Raw genomic sequence first — 20,298 nt, 5'->3', positions numbered from 1 at the left:
GGCAACCCGCGACCCCGTGCTACCGTCCCCCGCGACTGACCTGCGTCGGCCGCCGCGCAACCGCCCGCCCCGCCGCTGCCACCGCGGCCGCGGCCGCCGCCTTCTGCGCCGCGCCCCGGGCCGGCCTCGGGCGCCCCATTCCCACCCCGCCCGGCCTTCGCCTGTTTACAAGGATTGGGACGGAACTGGACGGGCCGGCCCAGCGCGCGCGCACGCGCACGCCCTCCTCCCGCCGCGGCAGTCTTCGCGGCCCGCCTCCCTCCGCTCTGACGGCTGAGGCCGCCCTGGGCGAACGCCCGAATCCCGCGCGCGGCACGCCGGGAGTTGTAGTCCTTGGAGTCTCCGTTCCCCCGCATCTGAGGGCGCTTGTCCCGGAATAGAACTATAGCATCCAGAATGCACCGCGCCTTTCCCCGGGTTCGTCGAGGAGACCGGGGTCGCGCGAGAGGACGCGAGAGCGCTGGTGCACCCTGGAGCCTGCGCAGTGCTAGCCCGGGGCACTCCGGCCCTACGCAGTCCTCGGCCAATCGTGGCGCTGTGGCCTTGAAGAGGCGTTCGTTTCTCGCGCTTTGGCCGGCCAGTTCCTACCTTCCTCGTCGGCGGCTCAACCGCGCCAGCCGATCTCGCCAGCCTCAGGGGTCGTCCCGTCCTCGAGAGGGCGTGGGCGGGAAGCTGGCTCGCGTTTGGAGAGGCGGTGCCCGCCCGTGGGCGATGCGGGGAGAGCTCCCGGGGTGGAGGGGTGCGGCCGCTGGGCGGCCCTCGCCGGGAGGTGGCCGTGACCTTGTTGGACTCGCGTTCTGAGGTCCTGTTGTTTGTCTAAGACCGCGGGCCTGGGGCGGATGTCCCTGCAGCCCCCGCCGTTCCTGCGAGCCAGTCTTCAGAGCTGCGTAGCTAGGCTCAGCGCTCCCACTTCTGGCCACGAAGCCGTTGCTTCTGCTGTGCATTTCCTTCCCGCTCTCTGTGACCACTGGCAGTGACCACTGGGATGGCCCTGGGAACGTTCCAGTTACCGTACTCTCTGCCTCTGGCGACACTGATGGGCCGAGGGATAGACACTGACCCAAGCTGGGCATTATGGAGCCCTGGCCTGAATGGAAACAAGGGGGGCGGGAGAGGTAGTTGCTGAGATCAGGTTATGCTTGAGGCCAAACGAGCTGGGGCGGACGACAGAAAAAACACTGGCAGAGTGAGATTTGTGATTTCACTCATGGTTTGTGCCCCTCCTTAAGCATGTGAGCCCCTGAGCCAGGGGGCGAGCCAGCACATGCAGTCCGCCCTCTATCACTACTGAGAGGTGTGGACGGGTTTCTCAGCGGAGGCAGCAGCATGGCCATGCCTTCTGGCAACCAAGAATTTCAGTAGTCATCATGTAACCCAACCAGAACCAAAGAGCACACAATCCCCTGCGTTGGGGATTCTAAAGCACTGCAGCCTCTGTGCTCTTTTATGTATTATGAGCATCTGAGGTCCAGAAAAGCAGTGGCCAGTTTGCTTTTACAAGGGGACACGAGAGAGGGATGAGAATTTAGGGGAGGACACCAGCAGGGCCTGAGGATGAAGTAAATGCTGGAGAGAGGAAGAGAAACATTCTGTGGTGGCATCATGAGCACTGCAATATCAAACCTCGCCATTTTACACTGTGGACCTGTCCTGTAGACTTAAGAGTCCTGAGCCATCAACTTCCTCTGTCATCTAAGACAGTTGGTATTAAAATTGTAAGAGTTATAACCGATTTGATTGTATATCTTTTGTGTGAAAGGTCCTGACTAACACAGGTTCCTTTTTTTTTTTTTTTTGGTACCAGGAATTTCGAACCCAGGGGCACTTAACCACGAACCACATCCCCAGCCCTCTTTTTACATTTTATTTAGAGACAGGGTCTCACTTAATTACTCAGGTCCTTGCTAAGTTGCTGAGGTTGGCTTTGAACTCACGATCCTCCAGACTCAGCCTCCTGAGCTGCTTGGACTACAGACCTTGGCCCCCTGCCTGGGACAGCCTTCTCAGGCCCTGCCTCCGCCATCTTGGTGTCCCTAAAGGAATGAGGGCTGGGTGTGTGGCTCAGTAGTAGAGCACTTGCCTAGCTTGTGTCAGGCCCAGGGTTCCGTCTCTAGTGCTGAAAATCAAACAAGTTGGAAACAGACATAGCATGTAAGCAGTCATTAGGAGGCACGGCCAGATATAAATGACAATATTGCTAGAGACAAAAAGGGACGTTTTATTATGGTAAAGGGTAAGAACTATGGCAAAGGGGTAGGAAAACACAAAAGTTAAAAATATCCATGCATCTGAAAATAGGAACCCCCCTAAAAAAATGCAAAAATCACAAGAAATGAAAACAAACTGAAATACTAGTCATATGTAGGAAACTCCACCTAGAATTTTTTAAAAATTATCTTTTTGGTACCAGGAATTGAACCCAGGGCACTTAACCACTAAGCCACATCCCCAGCCCTTTTTACTTTTTATTTTGAGAAAGGGTCTCACTGAGTTGCTTAGGGCCTCACTAAGTTGCTGAGGCTGGCTTTGAATTCATGATCCTCCTGCCTCAGCCTCCCGAGCTACTGGTATTATAGGTATGTACTACAGCACCTGGCTACACCTTTTTTGAGTACAAATAAAAGCTTGTGCAGGATAGACCATAAGGTTTGACAAAATCCAAGTATCTGTACAATTCTAAAATATAGAAAACATTTGAAATATGTTCTCCTACCACAATGAAATTAAATTAGAAATCAACAAGAGAGAGAAATCTGAGAAATATCTACATGTTTGGAAATTAGACAACATATTTGTAAATAACCAATGGGTCAAAGAAGAAATCATAAGGAAAAGTTTAAAAAATACCCTTTTTCTTTTCTTTCTGCAGATCTGGCGATCAAACCCCAGGCCTTGCACATACTGGACAAGTGCTCTAACTGATCTGCACCCCAGCTCCAGAAAGTACTTTAAAATGAATGAAAACAAAACCACCACCACATATCAACTGAACGTGAAGGGAGGGACCTATAGCTACAATTGGAGGAAAGTCGGTGACACGCCACACTTATCTTAGAACCAAGGCGCTCAGAAGGTAGAGGGAGTACAACCTAAATTGAATAGAAGCAAGGAAATGAAATGATGAAGAGAACACAAATTACTGAGTTAGGAACAGAAGAAAATAGAAAAAAGACCCAAAAACTTGTTCTTTGAAAAAAATAAATTAGGCTAGGTGCAGTGGCGCACAGGTGTAATCCCAGAGACTTGGGAGGCTGAGGAAGGAGGATCGCAAGTTCAGAGTCAGCCCTAAGCAATTTAGAGCGACCCTGCTTCTAAATAAAATATAAAAGAGGGCTGGGGAGGGGTTGGGGTTGTGGCTTAGTGGTAGAGTGCTTGCCTAGCATGTGTGAGGCCCCGGGTTTGATCCTGAGCACCACATAAAAATAAAATAAATGTATTATGTCCAACTACAACTAAGAGATAAAATATTATTTAAAAGGGAGGAGGGGACTAGGAATGTGGCTCAGTGGTTAAGTGCCCCTTAGTTCTATTCCCAGTATAAAAAGAAAAAAAAAAAAAAAAGAATGAATTGATAAACTTTTAGCTAGGCTAAGGAAAAGAAAGAAGACATAAATTACCAAAATAGAAATGAAAAGAGGGGGATTGTCTGAATTTGCAATCTTGTGGGTAGCAAGGGTGACTAGGGTTGCACTGGCAGCATTGAGATATCTAGCAAAAGTAGCTCTGATTTCACGAGTTTGCATACATTCAGCCAGCAGGTCCCTGAAGTTATGATCTGGGGCACATGTTTCCTCTGTAAGCCTTGAATCCATTCATGTATTTCTAACATTTGTGAAAACTTGCTTTATGGGGCTGGGGATTTGGCTCAAGCGGTAGTGCGCTCGCCTGGCATGCGTGCGGCCCGGGTTCGATCCTCAGCACCACATACAAACAAAGATGTTGTGTCCGCCGAAAACTAAAAATAAATATTAAAAAAATTCTCTCTCTCTCTCTCTCTCTCTCAAAAAAAAAAAGAAAGAAAAAAAAACTTGCTTTATGATATGCATAGTTTGGCTTGCATAGTGATTCTGAAAGACCAAAGCAAATGTTGTTGTGTAACACAGTGGTGGTAGTCTAATTACTCTTAATAATAGGAAATCAGTGTGGAGCAAAAATATGCACCAGGAATCAGTAGATGGAATGTGGCTTTCCACCCCTCGGCTTTTATTTTATTTTCAAATAAAATATTTAATTACAAAAAATATATATATAAAGAGGGAGAACATTACAGACTTAACGGAAATGATGAGCATTAGAAAGAAATATGAAAATCAAAATTACAGTAATTAAAAAAAATTTTAGATGAAAATGGAGGAATTTGTAGGGAGAAGGAATGACTAAAGCTGACTTCAGAAAATCTTTTTTTCCCACTGGTGGTTCTGGGGATGGCTTTGTACAAGCTGGGCAAGTGCTCTACCACCAAGCCACATCCCAGCCCTTTTTATTTTTCATTTTGAGACAGGGTCTCACTAAAAGTTGCCCAGACTGGCCTTGAGCTTGTGATCCTTCTGCCTCAGACTCCTGAGTCTCTGGGATGACAGGCGTGCACCCTGCATTCCACTTAGAAAAACTTAACAGACACATGTTGAGTTTTGAAAAATTAAATTAAAAAATACAATTCTTTCCACAAAAAAAAACTCGGGTCCAGTTATCTTCACTAGTGTACTCTAAGAGATAGTTAAGAAAAAATTACATAATCTATTAAAGCTCTTTTAGAAAATAGAGGAATAAGGAACATTTCCCAGCTCATTTTATGAGGCCTATATGACCTTGGTAACAGCCATGGACATCAGCACAAAACAGAAATGCAGACCAATAACCTTCATGAATCATACATTCTAACAGGGTCAGTTTTCTGGCACTTGAATTACGTCTCAGAAATGCTATTTTTATTTTTTAAATGAAGTTATAGGACTTCTTTTTTGATACATCCCCAGCTCTTTTTATTTATTTATTTTAAAAATTATTATTATTATTATTATTGGTACCAGGAATTGAACTCAGGAGAGCTTAATCACTAAGTCACATCTCCACCCTTTTTTATATTTTTTTATTTACAGACAGGGGTTCGCTGAGTTGCTCAGGGCCACACTAAGTTGATGAGGCTGGCTTTGAACCTGTGATCCTTCTGCTTCAGCCTCCCAAGCCACTGGGAGTACAGGCAGGTGTGTACCACCACACCGGGCCTACTTTTTATTTTTTATTTTGAGACAGGGGCTTGCTAAGTAGCCCAGGCTCGCCTGGAACTTGAAATCCTCCTGCCTCAACCTCCCACGTCATTGGGATTATAGGCATATAATCTGGCAGAAATTTCCTTTTTTTTTTTTTTTTTTTTTTGGTGTGCTGTGTTTAAAAGATAAGACCTTTGGAACGCATTAGAAAAACAACACCAGAACCACAGGATTCTGCCTTTCCTTTTTGTAACGGTTCCCCTCATTCCTTGCTGCTATAAACAACTACTCTGGTCTTGCCTGTGGTCACTCACAATTGGCAGTGGGTTTAGCTGGGGCAATGCGATGGCTAATAGTCTCTCTGCAATGGTCTTTCCACACTAAACTCGTCCCCATTCCCTATACACAAGCATTGATAATTCCCCCACTTACAATATCATTTATTTATATAACTTATTTTCAGGAGCAATTTGGTTTTAATTTCTTTAGTGGGGAATTGTGGAAAATGTGGAACATCAAGGATTTCAGTTATTTTGAGGACTTTCTTTTTAAGGGATGACGGTGAAAAAGGCGTGTTCCAAGGTTCTCTGTCACATCCTCTGACACACCCTGGGAAAAGGCCAAGGGCTAACTTCGCTGGTATGCACAGCCCTTTCCCAGGTTCAGCTTTGTTACCTCATAGAAGTTCAATATCTGGAGCATTAAAATTAACTGTTGCAAAGTTTAATTAAAAGCACAATCTACAAATAGTTAAGATATTTTCAAAAGCATTTCCAAGTTCAGAATGAAAAAAAAATGTACATAATATATAATCAAATACCAGTGGCTTCAGGTCCCTGCTCCTTCATAACCTTCAGTGTGATCTGCGCAATTGTTCTCTACAAGGGAGAAGGAATGGAAATCCCCATTGCTTTTTCAACTCCATGCATGCTTACAAGGCACCTGGAGTTACTTGCTGGGCAAGTTCTTCAAGATTATTAGTCACCTGTTCGGCCAGGTGCATTTCTCTGTATCATAGACCCAAGGGACAGGTTATACTGGGAGGGGGTCTAGTGCTTGGTCGCTTGTTCTAAGCTTTCTGGAGCTCCCCCAGCAATCTCATGGTGTCCTCGAGTTTCTCAGAAACACTTCAGCCTCTTCAGGACCACACTTCACCTGGAGCACCAGGGTGTTCCTGCTTGCAGTGCTGTGAGCCTGTCAGGAGCGCAAAATGCCCGCTGGCTCTACTTACGTAATCCAGGGTCCTAACCTGGCCTTCTTCTTGAGGCAGTGATGTCTCAACTCCTGCCCTCCTTCTGTTGAAACATCCAGTAAACTATCTGCCTTCACAGATGGATTATCTTGGCATGTGGCCAAAGATTCATGGCTGCTGAAATCACTTGGAAGGTCAGAGTCTTCCCATGGGTTGAGCAGATTAAATCAGGCTCATCCTGAGGGATGTCTGCCAATGTGGAGTTGTAATGTGGGGCATGAGAACCGTGGGGTCCACAATTGAGTATAACACTGGGGTTACTTTGTTCTGTTCATGCCCTTGGAACAGCTGCAAGGCATTCACTGCAGAGGGAAGCTTCCCACTAGCCTTCCCAGTCTCACGGGGCAGTCGCTTGGTTCTCCTACAAGGAGAGCCACATGGTGGAGAAGTCCCAGGGCTCCTGTTCCACCTGGTTTTCTTCTTTCAAATTGGCACTAACAGTTGGCTGGCCACTGGGTCAGCTCCCACCTGAGTCCTGGACAGACCGGTCAGTCTGCTCCTCTTCCCTTTTGGAGGCACTGTTTCTCCACTATCTTAAGCACATCTGAGTCTTTATCGTCCTTATTGGGACTTTTGAAGGCTTGGGTTTTGGCGTCTGCAGAGTTCCCCCCTCCCCCCATGGCTGGCAGCCTCTGTCCTCCCTGCTCTGCCAGGCAACTGTTCTTTCTGCTTTTGAGTTTTCTGCAAGTCTGCCGTGAAGTCTATGCTCTCCTTCAGCTCTGCATTCTTTCCTGGCTAAGAATTTTCATTCCTGAGTGCAAAAGCTTCTTTGCAACTTTACAGTAAATGGTCTCTGGCTTGTTATGAATCACAGCATTGTTGCACATTAGTTGGAAGTTATCCTTTAGTTCTTCCATGGACTGGAATCTGTGTTCTTGATCTTTTCTTTCATGGTACTAAAATTCAAGGGGTGTTTAATGCTCATGGAATAGCCAGGAGCAATAGAAATTAAAAGAAAGCATTTGGGTCTTTTCTTTGCAATTGTCTCATCAGTTGATTCAAAGCTTCTTCTTTTTAAAAATCTTTTTAAATTTTTCATTATTTATTTATTTATTTCTTAGTTGTAGTTGGACACAATAACTTTATTTTATTTATTTATTTTTATGTGTGCTAAGGATCTAACCCAGGGCCTCATAAGTGCTCTACTGCTGAGCTACAATCCTGGCCCCCATCAAAGCTTCTTGAAGGGGTGTCTGTTCTACTTCTTGTTTGGCTAAAGAGCTTTCAAGAAGCTTCTCAGGGTCAAGTCTAATCTTACAGGGACATGACCCTGGAGGTGTTTCTCTGCCTTACTCTGCACAGGGTCTCGATCTCACCAGATCATAGTGTGAGGCCCATTGTGAGAAGATGGCCTCCACAAAGCAAGTCACATGCCAAGTCCCATATGCCAGGAACAATAGACTCTGCCCCTAGATAAGAGGCCCCCAAAATAATTTTTAGCCATTTATTTGCAAGAACTTCCTTGATTTCTGAAATAATGTGTTATGCCCCTCCAGGCCCTACACATCATTTCAAATGAAAGCTGTGGATGAAACAGCTGTCTTTTCGGCCAACATGGAAGGAAGGACAAGAACCGAAGTCATACGCACACTCCACAGCCTGATTCTGATGACTGGTAGAGCACCTGGCATGCAGTAGGTGATTAATCCATTTTTGTGCAACACAGCCACTAGAACTCTTGGTAGGAAGTGACAGAAATCACATTCAACCTGAAACCAAAAAGGAGGGTCTCCTGATACACGAGACCAGGAAGCCTAGTCCTAGCCACAGCTGGGTGTAGGGCTTCTGCTCCTGGTCAGGACTTGCCCTCCTCCTCGGGCTTTCCCCTTTTTGGTGTCAGGCTCACAGGCTGGCAGTCTAGTCTCCCCACAAAGTGACACTGCCCACCAAAGCATGTGTTCTCAGGTACTATGAATGTCTTCTTCCTCTGTTTGTGATGCCAACATCTGCCATGCACAGAACCACTGGGTCAAGAACTACATGTACGTTAACACATGTGACAACACAGTGACTGAGAGCATGAGCTTGGGAGCCAGTCTGTCTGGGTTTAACCCTCCATCTCTGAAAGTCCTAGATCACACTGAGTGCTTTCTAGCTAACACTATAGAGGGAAGTTATTCTTATTCTTCTTCTTCTTCTTTTTTTTTTTTTTTTTTTTGGTGTGGGGGATTAAACTCGGGGGCACTCTACCATTGAGCCACATCCTCAGTCCTATTTTGTATTTTTTTATTTAGAGACAGGGTCTCACTCAGTTGCTTAGTGCCTGGCCATTGCTGAGGCTGGTTTTGAAGATTCTCCTGTCTGAGCCTCCTGAGCTGCTGGGATCACAGGTATGTGCCACCATGCTGGGCTGAAGACAGTTATTCTTGTATTTGACTATGACTGTGTTTGAATGTTCCCTGCAGTCCTCGAGATTAACAATGAAGGTACACTAATGATGTGACTTGAAATCTGGCACGGGAGATGGGTCATGGAGAAGCCACTGTGAAGTACTTCACTTTATACCTGTACATCTCTGCTAAGTTCCTCTTTCTCATTCCCTGCGAAGGTCGAGATCGAATTACTTTTAAATTCCCCCTTTCCTTCTGAGTTTCTGATAGATTGTTAATTCCCTCTCCTCAAAAGAAAACAGCAGAGCTTGTTCTACTTGTAGACTTTCCCCCTCTGCTTCATTATAGACCAGATGGAGAAGACAACACAGGCTGGCCATCATGTTGGCTGATTGTTGAAAATAAGTGAACACCCTCAACCTTGGATAAGGACCTAGGAATTAAACCAGAGACCCTGAGCCTAATGGAAGAAAAGGTAGGCCCTAATCTCCATCATGTGGGAATAGGCCCCAACTTCCTTAATAAGACTTAATAGCACAAGAATTAAAACTAAGAACCAATAAATGGGATGGATACATACTAAAAGGCTTTTTCTCTGTAAAAGAAACAATCAGTGAGGTGAATAGAGAGCCTACAGAATGGGAGCAAATCTTTACCTCAAGCACATCAGATAGAGCACTAATCTCTAGGATATATAAAGTACTCAAAAACCTTAAAAAACAAATAATCCAATCAATAAATTGGCCAAAAAACTGAACAGACACTTCTCATAAGAGAATCTACAATCAATCAACAAACATATGAAAAAATGTTCAAATCTCTAGCAATTAGAGAAATGCAAATCAAAACTAAGATTTTATATCACTCTAGTCAGAATGGCAGCTATTAAGAATACAAACAACAATAAGTGTTGGTGAGGATGTGGGGGAAAAGGCACACTCATACATTGCTGGAGGAACTGCAAATTGGTGCAGCCAATATGGAAAGTATGTGATTCCTTGGAAAACTGGGAATGGAACCACCATGTGACCCAGCTATCCCTCTCCTCAGTCTATACCCAAAGGACTTAAAAACAGCATACTTCAGGGACACAGCCACATCAATGTTTATAGCACAATTAACAAGAGCTAAACTGTGGAACCTATGAAGATGCCCTTCAGTAGATGAGTGGATAAAGAAACTGTGGTACATATACACAATGGATAAAAGGGAATAAAATCATGGAATTTGCAGGTAAATCGATGGAGTTGGAGAACATAATGTTGAGTGAAGCAAGTCAATCCCCCAAAACCAAAAGCCAAATGTTTTCTTTGATATGAGGATGCTGACTCATAATGGCAATGTGGGGAGCATGGGAAGAATGGAGGAACTTTAGATAGGGCAAAGGGGAGGGAGGGGAAGGAAGGGGAGAAGGGAGTAGGATTGATGGTGGAATAGTTAGCATCATCACCCAAAGTACATGTATGAAGACACGAATGGCGTGAAAATACTTTGTGTACAATCAGTAACTTGAAAAATTGTGCTCTATGTGTGTAATATGAAATGAATTGCATTCTGCCATCGTGTATAACTAATTATAATACATAAATAATTTAATTTAAAAATAGAATAAAATACAAAAAGAAAATAAGTGAACACCACCTTCTCTGGTTCCATCCAAGTCCTAAAGACTTTCCAAGAGTAAGTAAACTATGAAGCGAGATTACACTTAGGGACTGCAAATTGGTGCCACCAATATGGAAAGTATGGAAATTCCTTGGAAAACTTACTTCCATTCATCCAGCTCAGCATAGTTATTTTAAGTTTCCACCAAAAGTCATGAAGACAATGATTTGTTCAATCATTTCTGGGGGAATAAAGTTAAAATTTGTGTCATGGAATAAATTATAGGGCTAGGGCTGCAGCTCATTGGTAAAGCACTTGCCTAGCACGCGTGAGGCACTGGGTTCTGTCCTTAGCATCACATAAAAATAAACAAATCAAATAAAGGTATTCTGTCCATCTTGACACACCACTGGGACTCACCTGAAAACCCCCACCTCACCTCCCAGGCTTTCGGAAGCGCTGAGTGATGTTGCTCAGTCACATTGTGTGTCATGAGGCAGACCTCGGCTACGGCCCTGTCTGTGTCTCTTTCCTTCCTGTCTGTCCCCACCTCTTTCCCTTGGTAGCCAGCACTGGAGATTTCAGTCCTGCTGGATTCCACCATGCATGGGACACGCTCCTTTAACAAATGAATTTCTACTTTTCAAGTGTCAGGAAGTCAGTCTATCTCCTCACTGAAGTTGAAGCAAAAAAAGGGCCTTAGCCAAAACAGGGCTTCGAAGTTTGAAGTTTGAAGTTTGAAGCCATCAAAGAATTTCTTCATAGTTGCTATAGTTGCTATCGGGAGCTTCTGGAACTAGATAGGACTGTAAGAACAGTGTGGGGGCCAATTACCAAGGGCCACCATTCAACATAACCTCCAGGGAGCTGGATTCCAAAGGGCAGGAGCCCTCCTGCTAAATAAAGGAGGAAAAAGGTCCCTCTAGTGAATAGAGAGAGTTCCTAGAGCCAGGCACGGTGGCACAAACCTGTGATCCCAGCCCCCAGGACTCTGAGGCAGAAGATTCAAAGCCAGCCTCAGCAACTTAGTGAGGCCCTACTCAGTTAGATCCTATCTCTAAATAAAATATTAGAAAGGGTTGTGAATGTGGCTCAGCTTGAAGCACCTCTGGGTTTAATACCTGAAACAAGGCAAAAAAAAAAAAAAAAAGTTCCTGGGCTGGGATGCAGCTCTGAGGAGGACCAGATGCCCAGCGTGTGTGGGTCCTAGGCTCAGCCCACAGTCCAGGGTGAGGGTCCCTCTGCTGCACATTTTAGCTTGCGTGGCAGGGGCTGCAGGGCCAGAAGCTGCAACACAGCAGTACTGGAGGACAGTCGGCAGGTGCAGGCCTCCTAACAAAGACTGAAGCATGCAGAAGCAGTGACCCCAAAATTTATTCCAAGGTTATTTATAACCAGACGAATGAGGCTTGCAAGAGAATATTTATGATATTGTTTTTAATAATGAAAGGTTTGTTAGCATAGGATTAAGTCAATTATGATAAATCCATTGTAATAAACAGTGTCTTTCTTTTAAAAAGTGGATCTTCATGTGTTGACATGGATGGGGCCTACTAGACAGCAGACAGCAAGCTGTTAGTTACCTCCATGGGACAAATATGAGAATATGTCCATCGTCTCTGTGTTAAGCTAGGTCTTTTAAAAAAAGCCATGGACTGGGGCTGGGGCTGGGGCTCAGTGATGGAGCGCTTGCCTAGCCTGTGTGGGGCACTGGGTTCAATTCTCAACACCACATATAAATAAACAAATAAAGGTCCATTGGAAAAAATATATATATATAATTTTAAAGCCATGGATTATGAGGAAGGCAATAATGATGTTTTTAGTCTGGAAAAAAAATCCTCCGCATTTTAACTTGCTTCCATCAGTGCCACAGCAAACAGCAGGACCCTGGGCTTATTCAGGATACAGATGAGAAGTTACTCCATGACTCTATTCAGGTGCTAGTGGCAGCTCCTTTGTCCAAAGTCTGAGGGCAAGAACTGTGATACAAAGTAACTTATATGTTTCCAGGGAAATAATGTAACAGTCTGTGTCAATATTAAAAGCATTCTAGAAGTTGCCAGAATCATGTCATAAATTCAGAAAGACATACAACATGAAAAACATGAAATGCAACAGAGTCCTAAGTTGAATTTCTGAGCTCACAGAATTGTCATATGCAATACGGTCACAATTTAAAAACACGTTTGTTGACTTATTGGAATTTTGATGGACTTAGGAAATTATTTGTATGCATCAAGTAATGTGTACACTTGTCTATCATAATTTTAAAAGATACCTTCTTTTTATTGATTTTATGTAGCAAATAGACACATTTTAAAATATTCCATTAATACCAAGCTAGAAACAAACCTGGGACCCCATAAATGCTAGGCATATGCTCCATCACTGAGCTATGCTGCCAGCTGTTTTGTTCACTAATTTTATTTTGAGACAGGGTCTGACTAAGGTCCTGAAGTTGGCCTTGAACTTGGAATCCTCCTGCCTGAGCCTCCCTGGTAGCTGGGATGAGAGGTGTGCACACTGCACCTGGCTCTTGCCATCATCTTTCATTCCTATCTCCCCTTTCTCAATCTCTCCTTTCTGAGAGAAATCTCTGGATTAATAGCTCATTTATGGTTACTGAAAAGACTGTTCAAACTTGGCCTTGAGTTATATTTTCCAATCTTATCTTCATTAACAAGCTCTGTTCACAGTAAAATATCTCTAACCTCATTGGGATTTGTATACGTATCTTTCTCCAAGATTTTACAGAACTTCCTCCTTATCTGTGGTTTTACTCTCTGAGGTTTTAGTTACCTGAAGTCAACAAGAAGGGCAAGTGCATCACAGTAAAACATTTTGAAAGTGAAGAGAGCAGGGTGGAAGGGGTGGGTGAGAGAGAGAGAGAGAGAGAAAGAAGCTACATGAACATAACTTTGATTACTGTATGTTGTAGTACTTATTCTATTTTATTGTTAGTTATATTTGTTAATCTCTTACTGTGCCCAACTTATAAGTTAAACTTTTATCACAGGTATGTATGCACAGAGAAAAAACATACAGTGGTCATAGGTTTGGGTGCTACCCCATTATGAAGATGCTCTTTTGTTTTTCCCTAAAGATTATGGTTTTGGTTTTTCAGTCTAGGTCTCTGATACATTTCAAATTATTTCTTAGGTAAGGATGATGTACAGATCAAAGTTCTTTTTTTCCCTTTATAAACATTCTAGTCATTCTAGTACCATTTATGAAAGCTTTTCTTTTCCTCATTAGAGAGCTTTTTTAAAAAAATATTTTTAGTTGTAGGTGGACACAATAATTTTATTAGTCTATTCTTTTTTCATGAGGTGCTGAAGATGGAACCCAGTGCCTCACATGTGCTAAGCAAGCGCTCTACCACTGAGCTACAGCCCAACATCTCATTGGAGAGTTGTGATCAAAAATTAAATGACTAAGCCAGACGTGGTGGCGCAGGTCTGTAATTCCAGCAACCTGGGAGGCTGAGGTAGGAGGACTGTAAGTTCAAAGCCAGCTTTAGCAACTTAGTGAGGCTCTGTCTCAAAATAAAAAATAAAAAGGGATGGAGATGTGGTTCAGTGGTTAAGCACCTTTGGGTTCAATCCATAGTAGTCCCCCCAAAATTAAATGACTGAGCTGAAGATACAGCTCAGTGGCAGGGTTTGCCTGGCCCATAGGAGGTCCTGGGATCTGTCCTCAGCACCACAAATATAGAAATAAAAACCAACTGACCAAACGCCTGTGTGATTCTAGGCTCTCTGTTCTGTTGAACCAATTTATCTACTGTTCTACCAGTGCCCTACTCATGATGACAGCATAATAGTGCTCTTTAAGTCATTATTATAACAGCTTATGTTTTGTTCTTTTTCAAGATACCTTTGGATATTCTAGATGCTTTCATTTCATAAAAATTTTAGAATCAGTCCTTATGCACCAGGCCCCAGGTTTGATTCCCTACAACCTACAAAACACTCAGTACAGGAACTGAAGTTGCATTATTTCAAGTTACAAAGACTAACAAATAGAATAAGTAAAACTAAATTAGCTATAAAAATCAAGGGAAATCATGTGGTTTACATTGTCATCTTTTTGAGCAAGTCGTTGTTAGATGGTATCTATTTAGTCTAAAAGTAGTGGTACAATTCACAACAGCCAAACTATAGAGCCAGCCTAAGTTTCCTTCCACAGGTGAACGGACAAAGAAAAGTGGTAGAGGTACACAATGGAGTTTTATTTCGCCATAAAGAAAATTGAAATTATGTCATTTGTAGGAAAAAGGAAGGAACTGGAGAACATTATTTTAAGTGAAATAAGCCAAAATCAGAAGGTCAGGGGTTGTATGTTTTCTCTCAAATGTGGAAGCTAGAGACCGAAAAAGGAAAAGAAGGGTGATCTCATGAAAAATCCAAAGGAGATGAGTAGAGGAAAGGAGTAGTGTAGGGGGAGAATGTTGGGGAGCGCACTGGCCCAGTGGTGTGGTTAGATTGTGTGCATGTGCATTTGTATAACAACAAACCCCACCATGATGTACAACTAAAAGGCACCCACCAGAATGGGGACAAAGGAAAGTAGTGCCACCTAACTGCATCTGTGGAATCATGGAGGATCTGCAGGAGTGAAGCACAGGAGAAGGCCAGCCTCAGGGAGCAGGCCTGGGGGTAGGGGAGGCAGCCTAAGTGGGCTTTCGTCATCCCAAGTCTGCTCTGTTCAGAGTGTTTAAAAAGCAAGTCACATGTATCATAGTGCTAAAAATTAGTTGAAATGAGAAAAAAATTAAATGGAGGCGTATCTTGCATTATGCCATCAAAAATAGACCAAGCAGCTGTTTCCAATGCTTGCAATTTTGGGCTACAAAAGACCCAGTTTATTTTTATAAAATTTCTCTTTTGTTTCTAAATGAAGAGATGGGGAAGATTTCAACCACTCTTCATTGCCTTTGTTTAGAAATCACACATTGTGAGTAGAGGTCTTCCATCAGTGAAAAACCAGACTGATTGTTTAAAATTCTGTTTTCTCTTCAATTATTCATCTTTAGAGAACCAATGACAGTTTGATGTGCTGTGTGACAATCGTGATCACAGGGTGTGGATCTAGAGGAAAATGTCTTGACAGGAATTTAAAACATGATTTTAAAAAATTCTCCTCGTTAACTCTTACAAAGTAACTACCTAATTGAAGCACGTCTTCCTTATTCTTCTTCCTTTTTTAACTTCAATAAAATACACATAGCCTAGAATTTGCCCTTTTTTTGGGTGGGGGCAAGGAGCCAGAACCAGGACTTGAACCCAGGGGCACTTAACCACCAAGCTACATCCCCTTTTTTTACATTTTATTTAGAGACAGGGTCTCCCCGAATTGCTCAGGTCCTCACTAAGTTGCTGAGGTTGGCTTTGAACTCACCATCCTCCTGACTCAGCCTCCTGAGCTGCTGGGACTACAGGCCTGGGCCCCCTTCCTGGCAGGCAGGCTTCTCAGGCCCTGCCTCCGCCATCTTGGTGTCCCTGGACTCCTCCCTAAGGGAATGAGGGCTGGGGTGTGGCTCAGTAGTAGAGCACTCCCTAGTATGTGTCAGGCCCTGGGTTCCATCACTAGCCCTGAAGAACAAACAAGTTGGAAACAGACATAAAAGCCAAATTTAGAGTAGGAATATTGCTAGAGATGATGAGGGATATTCCATTATGGTAAAGGGCAATGGTAAAAGGATAGGGAAATACAAGTTAAAAATCATGCCATACATTTGAAAGTGGGAACCCCAAAATAATGCAAAAATTTCAAGAAATCAAAACAAACTTGAAATATTGGCTATATGTAGAAAACTCCACCCAGAATAGCAAAATATGCACCCTTTCTTAAAAAAGAAAAGGAAAAAAGTTATTTTTTTTGGCACCAGGGATTGAACCCAGGAGCACTGAACCACTGAGCCACATCCCCAGCCCTGTTATGTGTTTTATTTAGAGGCAGGGTCTCCCTGAGTTGCTGAGGCTGGCTCCGGAGGCCATTTAAGCCCCTGGGCCTCTGACCTGCACCCACCCCGGGATGGAAGAGTGCTGGCCCAGTCTTTTTGTGTCTCCATGAGGCCTTGGGGATCAGCCCCGTGCCCACAGACTTGTGTGTCTACACCATGCTTTGCTGAGGTGTGTATTTGCCCTTGGACATTTTGGATATTTCTACCTTTTGACTATTGTGAATAATACTGCTGTGAACATTGGTATAGATATATTTAAATATTTGTTTGAGTCCTTGCTTTTGACTTTTGGGGAAAGGGCCAGAAGTAGAACTGCTGGTTCATTATGATTAGTCTATGTTTTTTAATGTTTTTTTTTTTTTTTAATGATAAGTCTAGTTTTTTCAGTGTTCCAATTTGCCACACCCTCACCAAAGCTTATAATTTTGTTATTCTGTAATAAACATCCTGATTAGTGTGACATGGTGCCTCATTGTGGCTTTGATTTGCACTTCCTTGGTGATGAGTGATGTTGAGCATCTCCCTAGGCTGTTTTGAATCTTTTTTGGAGGAGTACCTCCTGTGTGAGCCCTGTGCCCTTCCCTCACTGGGGGGCTTGCTCTTGCATGTGGTAGGACTGCAGGCCTTCTCATGTACTCTGGAGGCTCAACTTTTAGCAGATAATTGACTTGCAAATATTTTTTCTCATTCCATTCCCTCTGCTTCCCCACCTTGAGCAGTAGTTTTATATGCAGTAAATTAGACTGAATGTATGAGGGTTAAAGAACGAAAACTCCTCAGTGTGCCAGCCCCCTGCCATACAGTGTGGGTCTGGACTGGTCCCCAACAGCCACTTGTCAGAGGCCCACAGTGTCACTGGGAGGTGGCGGAGCTCTCACAAGGTGGGACCTAGCAGGAGGTGTCCAGATCACTGGGGGGCTGCCCTCGAAGGTGACAGAGAAACCTGGCCCCTTCCTTCTCCTTCCTGGTCATGAGGTGAGAGGCTCTGCCCCACCCCATGCTCCACCGTGACATGCTGCCCCACCAGAGGTCCAAAGCAAGGGGCCAACATATCATGATATCATGGCCTGAGGCCTCCGGAACCATGAGCCAGAATAAGCCTTTCCTCTCTCTCTCCCCCTCTTTCTTTCTCTCAATGAAAGGATTAGATTGATTTTTGGAAAGATTATTCTGGTAATTCATTTAAGGAAGGATTGTTATGGGTTGAGATTAGATTTGAAATGCACGTTAAACACATTTTCAACTCACCTTCCCCCTTAGCTTTCTCCCTTTCTAAGTTGATTATTACAAGTATTATGTAATAGTAACAGAAAGCTAATACCACCCAACTAGCCAGTTGCATCTGCTGAGTGATAAATTCCCCAGTGACTAACACATGAGCTGATTCATCTGATCTGATCCTTGAATAACCATTTAGTGGCTTGTAAACAATCTGTTTAAGGCTGCAAATTTAAAGAAGTAATTGCTGCATTATTTTTTTTTAAATCGAAGTAAAAACACTGACCTCTTTTAGCCATCAGTTGAGAAGAGCTGCCCTGCTCCAATACACCTGATCTACGGGGACTGGTGATGTAGCTTGGTGATAGAGCACTTGCCTAGCATCCACGAAGCTTCGGGTTCACCCCCAACACCACACACACACACACACACACACACACACACACCCCAACTCCTGATTTATGAAGCCATTGCTTTGAAACTATTCCAGGACTCACCAGGAGATGCTGCTTCTGGGAGTGGGAAACGTGGGGCCTGCTCCCCCAGGCCTCCCTCCAACCTTTCTGGATGAGACTCACAGTGGGTTGTCACCCCACACTGGGAGCAGGAATGGAGATCCAGTTATACAGTTTTTAAAAGACCTGGACTTGTATTTATGAAACCTTCTCCACGCTGACTTTAGGATGAGCCCAGTCCCCCTCAGTCTCTGCTGGAAGGTCCCCCCATGAGGTCGGGCAGCGTGTTTTCCATGGGAGTGAGGAGAGCAGAGTCAGCCGGGTAGATGCCCCCGGAGGAGCTGAAACTACTGAAGACACGCCTGCTTGGCTCGGTGCCTGCGGTCCTGCCCAGGCCCTCAGCTGTCGGCCATTTTTATACATCTATAAGAGCCAGTTCAGGGTAGAGGGTGAGGTCAGTGTCAAAGCACTTGCCTGGGTTTGATCCCCAGCTCCACCCATAACCCACTGTTTCACTATTAAGGAAATTTGGTTTCATTCTTAGGGGGAAAATTACCAGTTGATATGACATTTGAGGTTGTTTGAAAGCTCTGTGAAAGAAAAGCCCCACTGTGATCTGGAGGCAATTAATTTAGAGAAGCGTGATTTCCAAAGGTGAGTATTATATTTCAAGAGCTGATGAATGACATCTGAAACAAATGCCCCTCCTTTTGCAAAGACTGCTTTGACATGACTGCTTCTAGGAATTTTGTGGCAACACATATAAAAGCGTTGAACTGGATGAAGTTGACATGCAAAGCGTTTGAAGTTTGTCTTTGATTCTTAAAAAAAAAAAAAAAAGAGTTAAAGAAATAAAAGGGGAAGGAGATTTAACATCACTAAAACATTCTGAAAGTTTTCTAGGCTCATGCTATAGCACTATGGAAACCAAAAACAAATAGAAACATTTTTCAAAAGGATGGAATTTGGGGACTTCCCCCAACTTTCCCTGACTTCCCCTCCACAGCAGGGCAGAGGCTGAGGCTGAGGCTGCTCCCCCAGGATTAGGCTGGTGAGTAGCAAGGGGGCTTCCAAAAGGCAGTGCGTGGACAAGGTAGGGCAAGCCCAGGGGAATGACCAGTGGGTCCCCCGCCTGCCCCAAGCAGCCCTCATTTCCTGCTCCCTGACCTAAATCAGCCGCAGGAGAGAAGGGAGGGCCAGCAGCAGCCTGCTAACGTTGAAGATACACTGTGTGCCTGGAAGAATCGGTGTTCCCCGTGGGCTGACAGGGAATGCTCTAGAATATTAAGGGGAAAGCAAGTCACAGAAAAGTAAGTTAGTAGGATTCCACTCGTGTTTTTTATAAGGGTGTGCATGTGTACCTGACCTGGAGGACAAATGCAGCCATGTCCCCCACAAGAGGCAAGCCCGTCTTAAGAGCCCGTCTTAAGGCAGGCCAGGCCCTCTCACTGTTCCTGCTTGGGGACATGCTCTTCACTGTGAGGTCTCCCTGTTGCTCCGAGGTGTGGTGGAGCTGCCTGTGCAGCCTGCAGTGGCCTCCTTCCCTCTGTACCATGCCAGCCCAGTGGGCCCTCCAAGCCCACCCAAGAACCAAACAAAGGCTCAGATCACCTGACCCTCCAAAGGTGGCAAGACCCTAAAGACAGAGGCTGCTGCCTGTGAGAACACTACCTGTGGGTGCCCCAGCTTTGCCTGGTGGCTTCCCCTGGGGTCTGCATCACCTGCCCCCTCTCCTTCTTGCAGCCCAGCCATACTCCCTGCCCCACCCACTCTGAGCGCTTCTGTCTTCCAGGCTCCGTGGCCTGGGCTTTCCTCTCCTTTTCCAGAGGGATCTATGGAACCCCTTTGCTTTACAAAATGGCATCTCTTTCTGCTCTTGAAAATGCTCCGACAGGGGCTGGGGCTGGGGCTTGGTGGTGGAGCGCGTGTCTAGCACGTTTGAGGCTCTGGGTTTGATCCTCAGCACTGCATAAAAATGAAAGGATAAATATAAAGGTATTATGTCCATCTACAACTAAAAAACATAAAAAATGCCCCAAAACAGAGTCTGTAATGGGGAGTGAGGCGGGGAGGGGCAGCAGTTTTGCTAGCCGTGCTGGGCGGAGCAGAGCAAGGCGGAGGTTTCATCTGTCCACGGAACCACGCGTCTGATCTCCTGAGGGGAACCTGGAAGGGGAGCAGGAGGGAATGGTTGGAAGGGCTGCCCTGTTCTGCTCCACACACTTCCTTCTCTATTGCTGCCGTTGTCTCAGTGAGCATG

General features: G+C 44.6%; 1 protein-coding gene and 1 pseudogene across 2 annotated transcripts in view; both read right to left on the bottom strand.

Annotated features, from left to right (window-relative positions):
• Ralbp1 (ralA binding protein 1) overlaps positions 1–920 on the bottom strand; it is a 39,708-nt gene extending 38,788 nt beyond the window's left edge. The window contains exon 1 of one of the 2 annotated variants that reach the window (XM_076836746.2): positions 589–920. The gene's annotated coding sequence lies outside the window, so the exon portion shown is untranslated. Of the gene's footprint in view, positions 1–40; positions 147–588 lie in introns of those variants that run through there. The other variant, XM_076836744.1, reaches the window with a different exon arrangement.
• Positions 921–6,088: 5,168 nt separating this feature from the next.
• LOC143382706 (bromodomain-containing protein 7 pseudogene) lies at positions 6,089–11,001 on the bottom strand (annotated as a pseudogene).
• Positions 11,002–20,298: the final 9,297 nt, after the last annotated feature.

The sequence above is a fragment of the Callospermophilus lateralis genome, chromosome 17 (genome assembly GCF_048772815.1).
Source record: "Callospermophilus lateralis isolate mCalLat2 chromosome 17, mCalLat2.hap1, whole genome shotgun sequence".
Lineage (NCBI taxonomy): Eukaryota > Metazoa > Chordata > Mammalia > Rodentia > Sciuridae > Callospermophilus > Callospermophilus lateralis.
The sequence above is the reverse complement of the archived record's forward strand: the minus strand, read 5'-3'. Positions and strand labels throughout refer to the sequence as shown.